At 45.6% G+C, this 21383-nt stretch overlaps 1 long non-coding RNA gene across 1 annotated transcript in view; it reads left to right on the top strand.

Moving 5' to 3' along the window:
- LOC144301400 (uncharacterized) overlaps positions 1-19884 on the top strand; it is a 48427-nt gene extending 28543 nt beyond the window's left edge. The window contains exon 5 of the long non-coding RNA XR_013368240.1: positions 18274-19884. This is a non-coding gene — a long non-coding RNA (uncharacterized LOC144301400). The remainder of the gene's footprint in view (positions 1-18273) is intronic.
- The last annotated feature ends 1499 nt before the right edge of the window (positions 19885-21383 follow it).

Raw genomic sequence — 21383 nt, 5'->3', positions numbered from 1 at the left:
GCGCGGGCAGCTCTGGGGTTGGCCATGGGCCCGGCCGTGTCACCAATCCCCGGGGTCGCGTTCTTCGAGGCACGGTGGGGAGCACGGTGGCCCGAGGTGGGACCAGCCACCTGCAGAGGCCAGCATGGGATGGTCAAAAACCAGGACTACATGGGGAAGAGGCTGATGCCACCACAAACCCCTTGGCTTTGTATTGTCACTTTTTTGGGGTCCTTTTTTCTTTTTCTTAAAGTTTCCAATTGCTTTTTAAGACAATAATTCAAAGCTGATGCTGTTCTACTTGCCCCGAGGCTGTGGGGAAGAGCCTTACTTGTTGGGGGCACCTGAGGCCTCCTCCCCGGTGCCGGGGCCTGTGGTCGGCGGCAACCCCGCAGGTCCCTGCCCCTCTGCAGTCACAGCCAGTCCCCACTCCCGGGGCGCTGAGCCTGTTCCCGACCACATTCCCGCCAGCTCGTGCTGCTTACGATGCTGACGTGACTTACATATTTTGTAAACCCATTTTATGTACACGTGGAAAATGAGGGTTGTTTCCGCTAAATTAAGATTTACTAATTTAAAAAACTGATAGCACCTAAAAAGTATGTTGTTTCTAAACTAGGGGCCAAAACAAATGAAGAAATTATTACATCTACAGGATCCCACTCTCCCTCCCTCCCCTGTCCGTCCCCCTTCCAACTCCCCCCCGCCCCCCCTCCCTCCTCACCCCTCCCTGCCCTTCCTTTCATCTTTCTTATCCTTAGTCTTTGTTCTTCGGCACTTTTCCCCCTGAGAACCTCAGAGGAGGCAGGTGGCAGTAATCACATATGCCCATTCCTCCGTCTGGACCCGAGAGTCTCCTCTTCTCTGTCGTCACGTTGAGGCCACCGTCCTCCTTAGATTACCCCACTGTGGTTCGCGGTGACCACAATGAGAGGTGAAGAGAAGCTACTCTGGAGTCTGACGGCCTCGGTCCAGAGTCCAGCTGCGTCCCGTGTCTATGTGCTAGCGTTTTGGAGCCTCAGTGGATCATCTGGAAAATGGCAGAGCAACAATACTTACCTCTCCGGGAGGGGAGGACAACAGTGTTAGGGAAAACCACAGCTCTTAAGGCTGCCACCCTGCTCGCATCTGAACCAGCCTGCCTCTGGCTGTGTGACTTTGATAAGAAGCTTGCATCCCTGGTCTTCTTTTCCTCAAGAGCAACATGCCTGGGGGGACATCGCAGGTGTCAAGTGCACCTGACATGGTGAGCACGTGGGCGGCACTCACCAAGATGGTGGCCCACACGGAGGAAGAGGCCACAAGGAGACACTGTGCTGATACTATGGGAGATTTTGTTTTACTTCTTGAACATTTCCCCAAATTTTACTTGGGGAACAGGCATAGCTTCTAACTATCAGGAGAAATGCTATGAAAAAAAAAAAAACAAAAAAAAAAACAGTAGCAATCCTGTTTGACCATCCATCCCCCTACAAAGCCTGCTTGAACCCTCCCTCACTCCTAACGCCTTTGCTTGTTATACTTGAAGTTAGAGAGAAATGAGGTGTGTAAGAATCCACATTTATTTTAAACTTTTTCTAAAAAAAAAGATTAGTTACGCACATTTATGTGCTGTGGAATATTATCCTAAAAGTTCAACAGAATGTTTATAATACCTGGGTGGCCAGGCTGTGCTCGGAACAAGTTTGGTTGAGGGCAGAAGACATTGCTGTTAATAAAAAAGGCTTCCAGGGAAGTATGCTGGCTTAATTGACCTTCCCCCAGTTCTGATCACTATTCAAATCCAGCAGAAGCATCAGCAGACTCTTTTCAGAGCTATTCGCTTTGTAAGTGCGAAGTTATTTCTGTCTAAAAATATGCAAAATACATTAGAAGGTAATTGCAAGACATTCAGGATTCGAGAAACTTACTTTGATGACTTTTAATGGCAAAATATACTATCTTCCATTGGGCACGAGTTTATTTTGTTAGTAATGCTAATTGTTCAAACAGCCCTAAATGGCTTGAAAAACCTGGCAAACTCTCATCTAATACCTCTAAGCAGATGGACAAATTTCTAATTAAATCTAAATTTATTCTTGATCTCTCACTTCCCTCAGAAAAAGGCAGGGATCTCAGTCTACTCTGACTCTGCCATGAACCCTCCTCTTCACCCCCCCCCTTCCTCGTGCCTCTAGAGCAACAATTCTCAAACCTTTCATGGCCGACGGTCAGCTTTATTCATTTTTTAAATTCACAATCAGATTGAGGATGATACGGGTCTAGAACATTTGCTTCATCATTTTTAAAATTCACAAAATGTAGCCCCGTCGAGATTGGCAGAGCTGTGAGGCCCACCCAGACGCATGAGCGACAAATACTTATTTGTTATGCTTTCAAGGTTCTGCGTGTTTTTGTTGTTGTCATGCAGCATTATTGTGGCAATAGATAATCAGGCTCCTTTCTTGGGTCATATTCCTTCCTTTACTTTTCTGAATCTTACGCATATGTATTTTAAAACCGTTTTGGAATGAATGTTTTCCGTGTCCTTGGGAGTGATCTCACGCCTTGACTGCTGACTTGGCTCTCTGTATTGTTTAGGTTACACAGACTGTGAAACGTAGTCTGTAGGCTCCTCTTCTCCATGGATTCTCTGTCCTCACTGCCTCTGTGTCACGGCACGGCTCTCCTATCCCTTCCCAAGATCGGGGGTACCACAGGTGTAGCAACTCTTGGCCTGAGTGTGTGTGTGTGCTTTCCTCACTCCCTCCACGCTCACAGATGTGTAGCCCCTTGGACGTTTCTGGAAGGGAAAACTTCTCCAGATCCTCACTCTTTCTTTCTTTCTTTCTTTCTTTCTTTCTTTCTTTCTTTCTTTCTTTCTTTCTTTCTTTCTTTCTTTCTTTCTTCTTTCTTTCCTTCCTTCTTCCTTCCTTCCTTCCTTCCTTCCTTCCTTCCTTCCTTCCTTCCTTCCTTTCTTCTTCTTTCTTTCTTTCTTTCCTTTCTTTCTTTCTTTCTTTCTTTCTTTCTTTCTTTCTTTCTTTCTTTCTTCTTTCTTTCTTTCTTTCTTTCTCTCTCTTTCTTCTCTTTCTTTCTTTCTTTCTTTCTTTCTTTCTTCTTTCTTTCTTTCTCTTTCTTTCTTTCTTTCTTTCTTTCTTTCTTTCTTTCTTTTCTCTCTCTTTCTTTCTTTTTTTCTTTCTTTCTTTCTTTTTCTTTCTTCTTTCTATTTCTGGTCCACATAGCTATTCATTGTGTATTTGAACTTGACTAGATTTTTCTAGATTTTTCAAAAATGTTTTGGAGGGATAGACACATACATCAAGAGAACAGAACAAATAGTCCAGAAATAGATCCCTTCCTTTACATGTACATTTAATTGACTTTTGAAAGAGATGCAAAAGCAGTTCAGTGAAGGAGTTATTAGCCTTTTCCAGAAGTAGTGCTGGGGAAATTGAGCACCCATAGGAAAAAAAAAAATCTCAACCTAATACTCACACGTCGTACAAAAATTGATGCAAAATGGATCAGGAATTTAAATGCAGAATAAAACATTTAGAAAAAAAAACAGAATATCTTTGTAATATACTAGCAAGCAAAAAGTTCTTAGACTTGATACCAAAGTTACAAAAGGGAAAATGGATAAATTGGACTTCATAAAAATTTTAGACTCTTGTTGTGGTAGATCCTAAGAGGATAAAAGACAATTTACAGAATTGAAGGACATATTTGCAAGCCACATTGCTGGCAAGGACTAAATATCTATAATATGTAAAGAATTCTCAAAACTCAAAAGTTAAAGAACGAAGATCCAATTAGAAAATGAGCAAAAGCCAGAGAGAGACATTTCACCCAAAAGGTGATGACAAATAAGCACATGAAAACATGTTCAGCATCAGTAACTGTCAGGGAAATGCACATTGAAATCACAACAAGACATTATATACCCATCAGAATGGCTAAAATAAAAAAAAATAATGACAGCACCAAATGCTGACAAGGATGAGGAGAAATGATCACTCAGACTTTGCTGGTGGGCATGTACAATATCACAGCCACTTTGGAAAATAATTTGGCAGTTTCTTAAAAAACTAACCATGTAACTACTCCATGACCCAATAATATCACTCCTGGGCATTTATCCCAGAGAAATAAAAATTTATGTTCTCATAAAAACCTGCATGTGAAGGTTTGTACTGGTTTTGTTTGTAATAGTCAAAACCTAGAAACAACCTAGATGTCCTTCGCTGGTGGGTGATTGCACACATAGGGGCACAACCATGGCATGGAGCAGTACTTAAGCCATGAAAAGGAGTATGTTATTGGATTACTGGGTGAATCTCTAGAGGTTTATGCTATGTGAAAGAAGCCAGTCCCAAAAGGTCACATATTGCATGATTCTATTCATATAACATAACTGAAATGACACTGAAACCACCAAATTGGTGGTTTCTAGGGGTTAGTGGTGGGCCGGGGACAGGAAGGAAGACTGTGTCACCACGTGGGGCACCATGAAGATCCTGGTGGGTTTGGAAATATGCTATCTTGACTGGATCAATGTCAATCTCCTGGTTATGATATAGTTTTGTAAGATGTCACCGTGGAGGAACAGAGCATAACAGGTACATGGCTCTCTCTGTCTTATTTCTTACAACCACAGGTCAATCTATGATCATCTCAAAATAAAAGGGTTAATTAAAAATATTTTGCCTCTCACTGCTGGCTTTATGCGCCACGAAGAGATCAAAGCATGAGCTTACAATGTCATGTGACTAGAAGCAAACATATTGGTAAAAAAAAAAATGATAATAAACCAAAGCATTGCCTCCAAAGGCAAGTACACGTGTGACATGGGTACTGTCCTGTCAGTGGTGAGGAGGGGAGGGTTGGCTCCGAGTGATTACTGCTAAACCATCTCCCCTCTGCTGCATGAGGTCAGTGAAACAACTGCAGAATTCAAAACCCTCCTGAAGTCTAGGAATATTGATTCACAGCCCAGCCCGGGCCACCTGCAAAAGTTGTGCAAGGACGGAACGCAACGGGACACAAAGACAAGCCCCCCATGCTGGGCTCTCTCCAAAGGCCTAAGTGTGAGGCATCGGGGTTCCCCGTCCCGCTTCTGGCCACCTCTGGGGACAGGTTTTCCTGACGTCACACGATGGTCGCCAGTGTACCTACTGTACCTACTGCTCGCCTCCCAGCTTCTCCCTGTGAATCCTAGCACGGCCGCAAAAATCTCCCTTCTTTCTTTTCCTCTCTATTTTTAGCACAAAGAACGTTATATTTCTGCAAGGATCCAAGCGGGCCGCGAAGCAAGTGTGGGCCTTGCTTGGATCCCGGAGCCCGGAGCCGGCTGGCCCTCTCGGCTTGGCTCCTCCGCTGCCCGCACAGCCTGAATCTACATACTGCCATCAGTTCATCTGGGAAACCCCCACAGCTCCCTGCGCCCTTTGCAGGAAACCCCCTCTCTCTCGGGTCTTCCCTCTTTCTCCTTTCTTCTCCTTCTCCTTCCCCGGCTTCTTCCTCTTCCTCCCCCCCTCCCTCCCTCCCTCTCCTCCTCCTTTTCCCTGGGAGACGGAGATTTCTTTGTGCTTGGGGTGACTGATTGAATTTTACCTGAGCTAAATTATAGTTGCACATTCTAGTAATTGCAGAGGGCCACACAGAGAAACAAAGCATTGACTGCTGTTGTGCTGGGATTTCCCAGATGTATAATTTCAAATTGATATGAAAAAAAGTCTTGCAACGCATTAATAATAGCATAAAATGTAATTCAGTTGGCCAAGGGTGAGCGGAGGCTTTATTTTCTTAGCTACAAAACAAGCTATGGACCTCAAGTGACTAGCATTTATTGTTCGAATGGGTTTTCTATTGCATACCTTCTGAAACACAAAATAAGAAGAGATTTATACTGAATCCTGTCCCCATTCACGGCGCTCTGCACCATATACCCAGAGAGCATGTGTAAAATGTGAAAGCACTGGGTTGTTGTTGTTGTTTTTCCACCTCTTTACTCTGTAGTTCAGAAAGCAGAAGGCTTTTCTGTAATTCAAAAGCACCCATCCACATCTCGTGGAAGAAGCAGGTCACCAGACTATTTCTTTTCTATGGTGGCATTATTCTGTTCCCAGGTTCTGACAAATAGCACTCTTATGATGGGAAAGAAGGGAAGGAACGAAGGAAGGAAGGAAGGAAGGAAGGAAGGAAGGAAGGAAGGAAGGAAAAGACAAAAAGAAGGAAAAAAATACAATGAAAGTCAAGTTCCCTTAACATCTGAAGACATGAGATCACACCATGTTATTTTATTAGAACTTCAAGTACACACGTGAGTGCACCTGGCCACATGTGTACAGGGCAATGAGGAGGCATGCCTGTGTTTCTCAATGAAGCACAATTTACAGAGACGATGGAACGCATGTAACTAGGTACCTACTGAAACTCAAGGCTATTTAATATGGTTAGAAAATGTGTTTATGCATCTTTGGTTGCTTTTCCTCAACACGGATGGCTCTATCCCTCCAACAGAAGGCACCTGAGAGTTTCCACACAATGCGCTGTGGGCTGCAGCTAACCCCTGGCTAGTGGAATGGTATTTAGTTATAGTCTCACAGACGTCATCTCCTGGCTCTTCCAACAACGAGGAGCAGCTTTAGGGTCTCTATTTCCCAGGGGATGAACTTAGGACACCTAGAGGTTGGGACTGGAGGTCGCATGGTTCTGGAGGCTGGACGCTTCCTCTCTTCCACGGGCCTGGTGTCTTCACAGCTCCGGGCAGGGGCCAGGCCTGCATGGTGGCTTGCTTCTGTCCAGAATGTTCTAGAAGATACTGTGTCCACTGCTTGTGTGACAATGGTGCTGTCCCTTCCGCATCTGAGCACTACCCTTCAATGGGACAGGAAAGATGTGTGAGGTGGCCCCAGGGGCACTTCTTTGCTTGCTGTTGGTGCTTGTTTTTTCCCCATGGTTTGCCTTCAGGATTCCTCATAAGATGGAACAGACCTGGGGGCCTTTGGCCAAGGAGAGGCCCAGTGTTCTTCCTGTATCTGAGGAAAGAAAGACTGAGAATTTACTTTCATAAAGCTTCACGTCCTTAAGAATGGCCCTGATTTTTCTTTGTGATGAAGTGTTGCAGCAGGTGTTCAGGGAGCTACTCGGCCCGGGTGGCGTGTCCTGTGGATTCTGTGTGAGGACGGGATGGTGGGGTCAGCCAGCCTGGTGGACGGAGACCCCTTCTTCTGGCTTGTGACCTCGGCTGAATGGATATCCACCTCCAAGGGCTGCTGGTGGCGGAGCTCAAATGCCACCTGCTCAGAGATGTCCTCTTCCCTGACTGACCCATCCGCGGTAGGCCGCCCTCCTCCGGCACCCCACACTCAGGAGCCTGGCTGCTGTTTGAGATCTCTCGGGGCAGAGGATGACACCATGTCATCCGAATCCAGCCCTGAGGACATTTGACCGGTGGCTGCTGCCCAAAAAATATGGGATAGAAGGTTCGAGATCCTTTATAAACTGCAAAGACATACCTTCTGGTTACCAGCATTTTTGTCACCTCCTGCCATGTGTAGCGGGGGAGGTTCTGCGGCAAACAGAACTTTTGGGTTTTGGTGTTGGTAGACTTACCGAGTCCTTACTGTTCTTTTAACTCTCTGTGCGTCATTAGGAGAATTGAGTACTATGGCCTTTCTGACTCTGGACTTCTTTTCTTCAGGTTGTGTCTTACTTACAGGGTTAGATGACATGTGAGGCCATCAGTAGTTAGAAGCTAATCCAGAACAATCAGTTCCTCCCAACTTTGTGGCCCCTACAAAAAGAAGATGATCAGCTCTTTGTCAGGACACTTGGGAGGGTGTTTGATACCCCACACCTGGAAATGAGGAAAGCAGACTGTCGAGGGAACACAGACTGAGTCTTTGTGACCCCCCCACCCATGGCTATGATGAAATTCCAACCCCAGGGTGGTGGTGTCAGGAGGTGGAGTCTTTGGGAGGTGGATATTCATTAGGGTGGAGTCCTCATTCATGAGATTCTTGCCTTTATAAAAGAGACCACAGAGGGCTCCCTTGCCCCTTGGGCCACAAGAGGATGCCATAAGCATTGGTGAGAGGCGCCTGACCATGCTGGCACCTTCATCTTGGACTTCTGGTCTCCGGAACTAACTGTGATCAATAGGTTTCTATTATTCACAAGCTACCCAGTCTGGGGTATTTTGTTACAGCAGCGGGAATGGCCCAAGACACCATGAAGCTGCCTCGAGAACCACTCTTCAGTAACTGAAGCCAGTTCGAAGCTCAAAACATGGCTGTATGAATGTCACCTGTGTGTTCCCGACCATATAGACCGAGGACCCAACTACAGCACAATAACCCCGTTCTACTAGACAGCTAACATGCACGGTCCTCAAAATGGTCCTAGGGTCTCCAAGATACCTTTAGGAGATCTGTGAGGTTGAAATTATTCTAATAACATTGAGATGTAATTTTCTCTTTCAAAAGTGAATTTTCCACAGGTTAGTGACAGATGATACTGTAACAAGCCAAGAGCAGAAAGAGATGAGAACCGGCTGCCTTCTATTAAGCCAGATTTTAAAAAGATTTGCAGAAGTGTAAAGCGACATACTCTTCTCACTAGTTTTTTTGAAACAATAGTTATTTTTCATAAAAAAGCAATAATAATGTATTATGATTTTTCCACTGTTATTTTAAAATGAATTCACAAATCATAAAGTTTTCAGCTTTAATTTCTAATGTGATAAATATCAATAGTTATAACCCACACAAACTGAAGTTATCTGGGGCTTTCTATAGTAATACATGAAGGTGTCCTAAGATCAAAACGTTGGAGACCTGTGGTTGTAGAAGATTTTAGAGGAACTCCTTGATTGCCTTGTGGTGCCCATGGGCTATCTTGTCTCTTGTCCCTCTTGCTGAGGTGATATCTCTGTCACTGTGGGTGCCTGCACCTGAGTTATCAAGTCCAAGGCCCAAGGGGTTGAGGGAGGCCTTGAGGGGCAGCCCACCTGTGCAGTCCCAGAGCCCTGCCATGTCCTAGGATGCCACGACAGTGGCCAGCATCCTCAGGGTGACAGTTCCATCTCTGCATCTTTGGGGAGAAGTGTGGACCATATGCCTGACTTTCAGGCTAATGACCTTGCAGTCCATGAGTAGTGTTCTGCTCACTCACATCCCACATGCCCACGGGATGACAGAGAAAGATGTGTCACAGCTCTGTTGCTGTAGGTGAATCACACTTTGAACCATAAGTACTGGGCCAAGCACTTCATCTGAGGGATGGTCACCAAGCTCTGGTTGGAATTATTTCTCCTCCCACCTATTTTCCCATTCCTTGGCCTTAGACCACATTCTTACATTTTCCTGAATTTATCCAGAATGTGTATTTCTAGGAGGCTCATTTGCACCTCATGGCACTAGACTGTCTTTGGTGACAATCCAGTGATCCTCCCAAGATATTTGATCAAAGCAGGAGTCCTGCTATATAGACATGGCCTGTGTATGTACCTCTGCCAGTGACCCTAGTTTCCCATTAAGCTCCACATTCATGGCACTAATGGCAGTGAGGGTCTAGCTCGGAAGCCACCAGATCTCTTTCTCAGGTCAGCACTGAGGTGGCATGATAAGAAATGAGTTTACACATGTGGGGTCTCTTGGTATAGGCAAGTTGTGGAGGGAGGTGTGCTCCAACTTCGTAGTTTTGGGCACTATTCAATTATCTGCTGGGCTAATCTTTTTTTTTTTCAAGACCTTCTAAGAAAACATTCTTTACCTACCATGTATACTAAATACAAATTTAAGATTTTATTTTCCATTTAAATTTTTTCCTTAGTTATAGATTGAAAGACTCGATTCCCTCAAAAAATGGGTTTTCAAACAGGAGTATGGTTCTTGGGGTAGAGGGATTTAATATTTTACTATGACTTGTGGTGAATGAACTCTACATGGAAGGTTGGCCTAGGGTAGTTAAATTTTATTTTTTCTGTCCTTCATCAAATTAAAAGGGGGATGTATTTGACAATAACAGTAAGACCCTCATGCTCAGGGAGGATATTTCTTTAGGGCATAGGTGCCTGAGACTAGAAGCTATCAAAATGGAAAGGCCCGTCCTCCTCCTCCTTCCCCTTCTATGAGACTGTCGCTTGGGTGGAAGGTCTGTCGCTGGAGTCTGGCAGTGGGTCCCCCAGGTGACCCAGACCCTCTTTTCAATCTTTAATTTCTGAGCTTCGATATCCGTTCGTCATCTAGGGAAGCACTTTCCAAAATAATGGCGAGAAAAGCACTTCAACACCTCTAACGAATTGTAACAGTCGGATGCAATTTGGATTAGATAAAATATATATTTATTTTATGGAACAAACATGCAGACAATAAAATTTTGTTTAACAGTAACCATATTATTCAGCGACTCAGTAATGGAATTGAAAACTTTATTATTGAATATTACTTTTGAGGTGCATAGTGGAGCTGATGCCATTCCTTGGTTATCTTTAGAGCTGCAAAGCTCTTCCCTTAATCATTTGTCCTGGTGGCTCTAAGGGCTGCTGACGGTAAGGGTAGGTATTGGGGCATTGCACTGAAGCACAGACGGGGACTTGAAGTGGGAGTGTGGCATCGACATGGCCCTGCTCCCTGCGCCAGGTCGGGCCAGGGTCTGCATTCCTATCTGTGACTAGACAGTTGTCTGTAGAGGTTCTTGGTGCGAGAATACTTGGCACTCGGGGCTGACACAGAGTGGGTCTGCATGGTTTAGAAGAGCCAGCTGCTGGTCGCGGAAACTCTGGGTGCAGCCTGGCTCCAGCTCGGACACAGATTCTTCCCGTCTTGGATCTTGCTCTTCCCGCCTCTTGCCATCACACACCACAGTGAAGGTCTCGTACCCTTTTTGGAGAATGAGGAAAACCTTCCCTTTCTTCCCAAGTCTTTCTGGCCAGAATCATGCTTCATGCCTATGCCCAGAGCAACCACTCAGCTTGGACCAAGTAACACTTGGACAATTATCTGGGAGGCCAAATGTGTAGCTCCTTTCCCTTGAAGGACAGGCCACCTGTGAGGCTGTGGATCAACTTCTATAGGAAAGAAGATGAGGCCTACGGGGCCCTGGCTGTGGCTCCCGAGTCAGGGGGCATAAATTATCTGTCACTGCGTCTAACACGGAAAGCTGACTTGCTTCCCGAGGGGAGCAAAGATGAATGCAGGAGCCAGGTTTCCCTAAAACTGGGGTGTGACAGGACCAAGGCAAGTATAAAACAGGGCAATTGAAAATTCAGACAGGGAGAATGCTCGTAAAGAGATTGCAAGAGGCTGTATTTCCATTTTAGTTTCAAGACCGTTTTGTTGGTCATTTAACAGGATCATAAAGCTGTGGAATCCACTTTTTCTTGCAGGTTTCTTGGTCTCTTCCACTTGGGGGAGGTTAGGAACCAGAGGCGGACTGGCTCTCTCACTAGAGGCAGCCGCGAGTAACCATTGACAGTGGCTTAGGAAAAAATAAACACCAAGCAACCACACTATTTTTTTTAAAAAAAGAAAGAAAGAAAAAAGAAAAAAGAAAAAGAGAAGGAAAAGAAAAAAGAAAGAAAAAGAAACAAAACCTCTATGTCCTTAGGGTACTAGAGTCAGGATAAGAGGAAGGCCCATCTGTTACCTCTGCTGGAGTCTTTGTGTTGAAAGCCTGGGTGAAGCAGCATCCACAAATGGTGTTTTGTAGCACGCCTGATATGTTTTTGTATCGCAGGCACCAAGTTTCCAAGCAGTTTGGATCTTCCTTGTGTCCCCGCCCTTTAGATTGGCCTGCATTTCCCGTGAGTTTATGTGCCTTGTGGCTGGCACGGGGCTGTCTCTCAAGAGCTCCCTCGCATCATAAAGACTCACACTCAGGTGTGAGTGACCATCAGCAGTCACAGAGGTTCCCGAGATGGCGTAGGCTAAAGTGGCTTCAGTTAGCAGTTAAAGCACAAAATACACAGATTTTGCACTTTTTCCCCAGTGAGACAACATTGAAAATTTTCATCGTAAAGGCTTGGGGAGCATCTAAGGCTGAAACGTCTTGTTAAATACAACATTCTTGGTTAGTCGGGGTTCCCCGGTGAGTCCAGGTGAGTCTTGACGCGCCTCAGTGGGAAACGCAGGTGTCCTGAAAGCAATTCCTGGAGCCTGTGCCATCTTTTGGACCCCAGAAAGTTGAGCTGCCTTGCTGACCTGCTCTTTCAGAAGGGGGAACACAAAAAGGGCGAGGGAACAAGCACGTGATGGGGGTGACAGTGGCAACCTAACTCTTTGTTGAGTGGGGTGGCTAAAAAAATGGAGGTGGGTGGGGGCTGCTTATCTGGGGCTCTAATTAAACAGATCCATCGAACTGGGCTTTAATTATTACCAAGAGAAGAAAGGTCTGGGATGATCTGTGCCAAACATACAGATTAATTACATTGAATACATAAATTCTCATAGAAATCGTTTCTGTTTCCAGACATGGGACGTTACTCTTTATGATTTTTATGGCTCAGAACTCCTGGGGTTGTAACGCATCGCTCTCAAAGCCGTGCTTTCATAAGGGAGCGGCTGGGTGGGCCGCTGGCCGCCTGACGACAGGTGTCCTGGAATCCGAGGTCTGCTGCGCACTCCTGTGAGCTGCAGCGGGGACCCCTCTCCTCCTCTCCCCGCCCCACCCAGGCCCGTCCCGGGGCACCCCACACCCCTGTCCAAGTGGGGCCGCAGGACTGCGGCGATCTCAGGCAGAATGGGAAAGTCAGAGGCAGAGAGACTTGCGAGTCCATAAAAAAGGTAATGGCCTCCTTTCAATAATTATACACCTATAAAAAATAATAAAGAAGATACAGGGCCAAAATTTTATGGCATTTATGCTAATGCGCCGCCGAGACTCGGTGGAAGAAGGTGCCACTGGAGCGTGGGCGCGTAGCTGGGGAGGCCACGCTCGCGTGGCAGCGAGCTGCGTGTGTGCACACGGCCCGGCCTGGCTCGTCGCGTGCCTCTGTCCTCCGTCTGTATTCTGCTCAGGTCCCTGCGGAGTCCTGCCGCTCTAGGATGTCCGACAGTTGCGGCAATATTGTGACATTAACTTCCCACAGTGAATAGCTGCAAATGCGTCCGTGTGCACTTCTCAGGGCCCCTCCTCGGGTGGGATTCCCTTGAAAGAACCAAATGCTGCTTGACTCTGTCCGTTAGGACCGGGCCCCATCCTTCTCATTCCTGACAGTGCAGGGACCGAGGGACCGCTCCTGCGGACATTGGAAGGCGTGGGCTTCTGTCCCTGGGACTCTGTGAGCGCAGCTGCCATGTGTGGTCCTGGAGCCTCCTGACGGCCACGGCCCACGAGGGCGAGGGGACCCGGCCCAACGTGGTGCTGAAGCCACGGCCAGCATCTTCCCAATCGCTAAGGAGCGAGGCTCCGGGACTGGCGTAGCTGAGGCTGGCAGTGGGCTGACATCACTCCTCCGCCTTTAATTCCATTTAAATCCACGTCCTTGTAGGGCCCGTGGCCACCTTTCAAACGGAGCCAAGTTTTTCAAGGAAGGCCTCCAAACTCCGACTTCAATGGTGGGCAGTGATGACACAGACGGTGCGGACCGGTCGCTCTCGGCCTTTCCGCGTGTGTCGTCTCGGGCAGCCCGGACAAGTGCCTCTTTCTCGAGCGCGGAGGCGGCGATCCCGGAGGACGGCCACGGCGCCCGCAGGCTGGGCCGGCTCGGAGCCCTGCACGGCACTCGCCGGGCCTCTCCGGTCTGTCCCGACCTGGCCGTGGAAAAACACAGCGCCGTGGAAGCAGAACACTCCTCCGCAATATCTTTGATTCAATAAGCGAAAGTTTACAGACAAAAGAATGGAAAGGCTTCTCCAAAGTGAGCCACGCACGAAGGTGCAGCGAGCGACACGTCCCGCTCCCGCACCGCCACCAGCCACAGTCCCACCACGACCACGGCCTTGCGGCCACTGGGAACCCAGACCGTGGAGGAAACACCCTCAGAACCTCTGCTGCCCGAGCCGGGAGCAGTCAGGACACCACAATATACATATTCATAACCCGGCAGTTCCAGGAGCCTGGGTAGGCATGAGGGACCGGTGAGAAAAAAAAGTTGATTTATGATGATCTCAAAAACATGGTCTCCAAAGATGTATTCTGCAGCTCTGAGACCTCAGGTTTAAGCTCTATTAATTTTACAGAGCTGTCTGGGATTACCCATCTGTTTAAAGGTTAACTGTCTTCACACTTATGAAATGGGTATTTCTGTTTTGGTTCGTACTTTGTTCCTGTTAATGATTTATAAAATACAAAATGCAAAGCCGGTGAAATCGCTTTAAATCTTCAGTATGAAACACCTACCTGACCAAGTTTTTGAGAGACACAAAGTATTATTCAAGTCCTTCACAGTGACAGCTTGGAAATTCTTCTGCTTCTACACGTCTCGTCTTGAATAAAGTGAAAGGAAAACTTCCACCCTACAAAAATCTCGCATCTTAGAAAGGAAAATCCATTTGGGTGAATGCTGTATCGTGCTTGTGTGTGGGTGTTGGGAGTTTATTCTTGGATTCCCCCCAATGACATTTTTTTTCCTACGTAGAATATTACCCAAATATATGCCTTTCAATATCGGAACATTATTATCTTCTCGTGTGCAGTTCTGTTACATTTCCGGGGTTTTATTTCCTCGTATAAAAGAGCACATAATTTTTCTCTCTTGATAGTTTTGGAAGTATGACAACTTGCTTTGCAAATCTGGTTTTGAATGTTCTGTGCAAAAAATTCTGTGACCTCAGACAATTTATTAGTCACTCGCTTAGCTTTGGTTCTATTGTTAATAGGATCAACTCTGTGAGGCAATTCCTTGTATTTCCTTCGGTACAAAGAACTCCATTGATGTGGAATGATGGCCCCACACCTCCGTCGACCCTCGGCTCCACAGCCCGCACGCGAGCCCTGCGCTGGTGAGGGGTCCCCACCTCGTGCGGGGTGGAGGAGGAGCAGCCTGTTCTGTCCACCTTCTCCTCTGTCTCCGGTTGGGTTGCTAAGCTTTTGCCAGACACTTGGCCACAGATTAGGGTTACCATGGTTACCTGAGAGTAGCCCCATGGGGTGGACTAAACTCTAGCTCTGTGCTCCAATCCAAACTTTTGATTGCATAATCCTATCAGGAAGTTTTTTTGAGCACTTCCCTCTTCATATGCATGTTTATTATTCCATAAAATAATATTCATGTTAATATCCTCGATGCATCGTAAAGCACACATAGACGTAGAAATTAAAGCGAAGAGGAGGTAAAAAAAACTTTAAGCCTTTGACTTTTTGAAATTTACTGATTGTACAAACATACTTTTGCTTTCAATCTGTAGAGGTTTGCATGCATGCTCTTGATGCTTAGCTATGAAATGTCCTGTTGATCATAATGGCCTCCTGTTATCATTAACTAATATTTCAGCGTGCAGAATGAACTCAAGGGAGGGTCTGCCGTCGACAGTGGAGCACTGGCTATATGTTTGATGTTTTTGTTTTGTGAACTGGCTGAGTGCAGAGGGCTCCCTCTGGCCTCTTGTGGCTGGTCTCTGTGGTACGCATACCCTCTTCAAATCCCCTGTTCTTTGTATGAACCTCTCGGAAGCCACCTGCCCATTCTACGAGGGTAAATTTGGTTAAAACCACACAAGAAATCCGGAAGCCCACTTAGCTAGTCACAGTTTAGCTGTGCCACATGAGAAGTTACCAACCCGTCATGTAGATTCCCAGTGGGTCATCTTGCTGGGGGTGTGTGCCCTCCATGTGGTGAGCATGGTTTCAGGGAACAAAACACTCAAGCAGAATTTAAGTACTGGCCCAAAATTTTCACCGATGACTGAGTACAATTCCTGGTATCCGACGTCCAGGGTGAAAAGCCAGCTCTATCGTTTACTAGCCCTCTGACCTTGAGCAAGTTACAGAACTGCTGGGGACCTCGGGTTTCTTGTCTGTAGAATGGGGTGATAGGCCACATTTGTCTGTTAAGATTTATGAGAACCAAGGAAGTTGAAGCATCTAAAACAATGTCTGTCAGGTAGTATGTGTTATAAACTGCTAGATACCTTTACCATCATCTTCATTACTCTTCTCGTCTTACCACTGAGCAATATTGTTGTTGAACTTGAATCCTCAAGGACTGTGGCAAATAAGAAAGAGTAAGACATGAGCCATAGATATCTAATTTAAAAAGTCAGGACTTGGCTAGAACTCATTTTGGGGGGGGGGTGGTTTGGAGAGCAAACATGGATAGTTTCAAACTAGTTGTACAGGCGTTGGGCTGGCGGTGGGTCCCCTCCTTCTCTTCCCTCCATGTCTGTCCCTCCCTCCACTTTACCAGCCGAGAGTGGTGTTTCAGCTCGGCCCCATGGAAAGAGGTTTCCTGATTACCCATGCCAAACACTGTTCCCCAGAAAGACTTGTACTCTCCATACACAGGTCCTTGATGCTCTAACCTTCATTTGTTCATCTTTAAAACTCAGTAAGAGGAGGCTAAGAGTAAAAAAAAAAAAAAAAAAAAAAAAAAATCTCTTAAAAAATAAACTAAAAGGCAGAGTAATTTTTTGATTAACTGCACTGACAATGCAAAATGCTATTCTGACTTAACTTGCTGGTCTACCTGCGGCCTGGCAGCGAGCCTAGCTGGAGGCGTGGTAATTAGGAGCACCCCGTCTGAAGGGTTCAGCCTTCCTTAGACAACAGAGGCTGGTGATTACTTTTGTGTCTATCTCTGTCTTTCTCCCGCTCTGTTCTTTAAAAGTTGCCTTCTGCAAATGTTCTCCAGCTGTTGAGAAATTGTTTTTCATCTGGAGCAGCAATTGTTTTTAAGAGATTGATTCAAATGCATAAGGAGTCCCAGGGACTAGTATTTGCATTTAAACAATAATTATTAGATGCTAAAACTGTGGCTACATGAGGCAAGAATTTCTAATTATCCTCTATGATTTGGGCCCCAACTTTTCCCCAGCTCTCTCGCATCGACACAAGCTGCTGAGCACAGCAGCTCTGCACACGCCAGAAGAGCCACGCAGGGTAGGTCTGCCCGGGCGGGCTCAGTGCCGGTGTGCTCACGATGCCCCTGAACTGACCCTCAATTTGTTTTGGTTCATTCAAGAGTCCAAGGACAGATGTCCACCTCAAAGCACTGAGGAATGGTGACATAGCCTCTCGTGTCCCTCTGCCTTTAACGAACCTGAGCCGGGGGAGTCCAGAGGCTGGTTGAGAGTCACCGCTTGGCTGGAATGGTCACAGCAATGGGGTGGCGGGGGGGAGTCCCAGTTTCAACAATCAGATCTGATGGCTGTCCTGGTGACCCCAGGGCACAGGCAAGAGGCCTGTGTGAGGTTATAGTGGCTGAAACAATAATTCAAAAGGGGGCAATGTTTGGTGTGGGTTGTTTCAGGGACACAGTATACATGGCTGTAATTAGAGTGACATAAAAATAAAATGTGAATCAATAGTGTAACATCCATATAAATAAAGATAAAATAAAAATTGCATACATATGTAAAATAAAAACAATTTAAGGAGGTCACGTGTGATCAGCTTTCTACTTAATAAAACTGAATGACATGTGTCTTTTTTATGTCTTCTTCAAATCCACCTTTCAGCTTGCACCTGAGCAGAAAGTTGATGCGTGCAGGACTCTAAGGGTCAGAACACCTCCCCAATGACTGGTGGAATACTCGTTCCCGTGTGTGGGGTAGAGGGGAACCCAGTGCTCAGAACGGCTTCACACTACCAAATAAACAACACACACGGAGAAAGCTCAATCAGTCTGGCTCTGGCCAGTGAGGATGGGACAAAAGCGCGTCAGGGGACAAGCTGTCCCTTGGGAGAGATTTGCAAGAGGTCCTTTGGGAGGCCAGAGAGATGTCTGAACGGCTGGTGAGGTGGTTTCAGTGTGTGAGCCACTGCTTCTGATTCTGACCTTGAGCTTGCCCTTTGAGTGAAGGCAGCCAGAGGCAGAGGTGGAAAAGGGAAAGGTGGATGAAAAGGTCAGGTGTGGTCACCAGCTGCCCAGGGCCCCACCGTCCTGGTCCTCCCTGGGCTCCCACCTGTGCCAGAGCTCCCTGAGAACAGAAATCAGAAGCCCTGAGCACTGTCCAGGTCAGGATGCTCCTATCCCACCGTGTGGGATCCCGTCAGGAGTCATGTATGTTTTCCCAGAAGGCTGGGGTGAGGCAGGTGCACACAGGGCAGAGGATCCCAGCTCTTGGTGAAAGAGTGAACAGGTTGCCTTTATTCCCAGTTCACTGCAATCTCTACCTTTGGGTCTGAAAATGCATTTTGGTCTCTCCGCAGGTGCATCATCTCACGGTCCCACCACCTCCCTCCAGTGTGTACCTGGGCATTGGGGAGGGCGAGGGGGACCAGGATGCACACCTATGGGGCTACCGTCTTCACAGCTGCATCAGGTCAACAGAACAGCACCAGCAAATTTGTGGCCAAGAGACCAAAATGCAAAGTACCTACTAGAATGGAATGTGGGCAGTGTAATATGTTCTCACACTGACCTGAAGAAACCATTTTTTCTTCCTTTACTACATGGTCCTGTTTTCCCTTTATTTTTTCTTCCCAGATTCTGTGTTATCACAGCTCTATTTTCAGGTGCTAAACATTTAAAAATTATTATAAAAAGATAGTAATTTATTCTGCTTGAGGAAAGGTAAAAGGATGTGAAAGCAAAGCATTGCCACACAGAAGGCAGGTTTACCTGGCTCCGGTGCAGCATTCGCTTAGACTCTCCCCTCATTGGCAAATGATTAGTACCAGGGAGACGTGCTCCTAGGAAACATAGGGTTTTTTTCTTTAATTTGCTCAAGATCAAGAGTCTCTGCTGCTCATTGTAAAAAATGCTTGAGGTCCAGGGACTAAAATGAGGCTGGAAATGAAGGAAAGGAAAGAATAAACTGTTCACCAAAAAGGTGTCCTCTTTCAACAGCTAAATTGACATTAGCAAAGGACAAATGTCACCTATGTAAGAAAATCAGAATCAAGTCCGATTGTTCTAACCCATTGGGGAGAATCACAATTCTTTAGTTTCCAAAACAAGTGTATATGCGGAATGCATTGGCAAGGCTCACTAAAAGATTGCTTATGATTTTCAGAGGGCAGCCTAGCCAAGTGATCATTACGCAAGATTTATAATGCAGCTTTCATTTATGCGATATCTGTCACATTGCAATTGCTTCTGTGATTAGTTATTACAACACCTAGCAAAAGGACGCCCAACAAACTGAGATGAAGGTGGGTTAGGAAGCTTTTCCAGAGTCATATTCCAAAAATCAAATGAAAAGGATTTGATTTTCATTCCCAATCTCCCCACCTGGCCCCGAGAATTGCACGGCCTCCCCTCTTCCTGGCTGGCATGCCGGGAAAGCACTGAGAAGTGGCATCTGCTGCATTCCAGAATTCAAAATTCTTATGCAACCCTTAAAATATTTCCATTTGCTTTTAAAATAAGAAAACTCTAAAAAACATGGCCCAGTTCCCTTTTAATTTCTTTACAAGTAGGAGAGGTGCTAAGATTTTCAAACTCTTTTTAACCCAATTCTGGAAAGCATGGAGGGATTTTTTTTCCCCCCTAACCTCTCCATAGTTACTTAGTGGAAGATTTGTATATAGTTGTTTTCATTTTTGAAAAAAATATAAGGTGAGATTTTGGTTAGTTTACTTTTGTTTTGCTTGTGTTTTTGTCGATTTTTTGACAATAAGCACATGCATGTTTGTAATAAGGAACACAAGCTTGTTTGTTTTTAAAATAAAACAAATAAAAGTGCTGCAGTATGTTAGGGATGATGAGTAAGGAGGTGCACATTTGTACATGATCTCCTTCTGGAGGACCAGGTCCTTGTGACCCCAAGCAAACCTGCCTGTTCATAACTTTCAGGGAAGGAACTTATAGCATCTATTTCCAGCTTCTCCTTAGAACTGGGGGTGGGGGGGGGTGGGAACATCACGTGTCACATCTGTGTTATGTCTTTTACACAGAGACATCTTGGACAGTAACCCAGGATGCTCCTGTGAATAAGGATACCACATGACGGCTGAGGTCTCCTCTTCACACCAGTGCCTTGGACAAGCAAGACTGAGATGGCTGCACAGACTCCAAGTCAGGAAGACCCACTCACTGACCATCTATAATATCTTTCATAGAAAAATGAAACCAATACAAGAGGAGAGAGAACATGAAACCCATGTCCTTATCACCCATCTCTGACAATCATCCACTCTTGCCCAGCTGCTCCCTCCAAAAATGGGCTTTGAAAAAACAAATCTCAGACATTGTATTTCATCTGTGGCCACTTCAGCATTTTTCTGTAAGGACTCTTAAATACAACAACAACAACAACAAAAAATAAGCACAGTGTCATCATTCCACCTCAAACTTAACAATAGTGAATTTCCAATGTTCTCTTTGTTTTAGGTGTATCTCATATTTTTCCCCAGATCTTAATTCAAACAAGGTCCATACATTGTCTTTGCTTCATCTACCTCTTAGGAGTCTTAACCTATAGGCCTACTTCTCTCTGTTCCTGTTTTTTTATTTGTTGAAGAAATGGAGATTTGTCTTATGGGCTTTCCCAGTCTGGATTTCTTTCTTTCTTTTTTTTTTTTAAAGATTTTATTTATTTATTCATGATAGTCACACAGAGAGAGAGAGAGAGGGGCAGAGAGAGAAGCAGGCTCCATGCACCGGAAGCCCTACATGGGATTCGATCCCAGGTCTCCAGGATCGCGCCCTGGGCCAAAGGCAGGCGCCAAACCGCTATGCCACCCAGGGATCCCTTTTTTTTTTTTTTAAAGATTTCAGTCTGGATTTCACTGATTGCATCCCTCTGTGTTGTTTAACATGTTCTTCTATCCCTGTGTCTCCTATTAACTAGTAGTTATATCTAGATCACCTGCAAATGTTTTTGGAAGAGTAAGTCACAGCTCACTGGCACTGGCTACAAAATGTCTATACTTATGAAGGCTTTGAAACTATTTCAAAATGCTCCAGTACTAATTATTTCAAATATGATGTTTTTATGCATTTCGATAGTGCTCAAAAAAATGGAAGCAGTATTATTTGGGTGACCATCCCACTGGGCAGTGGAATCCTACTTGAAGATTTTTACTTTTACTCTCTGAATCCCTGGATAAACCCTGGCATTCAGGGTTTGACAGAGGTCAAAGGAGTCCTCAATAAACTAATATAGAGCATTATAGAATTAATACATGTAGAACTATATATAAAATAAATTGAAGTATAGAACTAATAGAGAACTACTATAGAAACTTCTGATAGGCCCTTTTCAGAATTTCACAGGAAGTCATAAATTCCTGCTTTGCTCTGGGAGGGGCAGGAAATCCATTACTTTTTCCATTAGCAAAGGAAGAGACTCATCCCAGGGTCCCCAGTGAAAGCA

The sequence above is a fragment of the Canis aureus genome, chromosome 1, assembly GCF_053574225.1.
Source record: "Canis aureus isolate CA01 chromosome 1, VMU_Caureus_v.1.0, whole genome shotgun sequence".
Lineage (NCBI taxonomy): Eukaryota > Metazoa > Chordata > Mammalia > Carnivora > Canidae > Canis > Canis aureus.
Note: the sequence above shows the minus strand (reverse complement) of the source record. Positions and strands in the feature narration are given on the sequence as shown.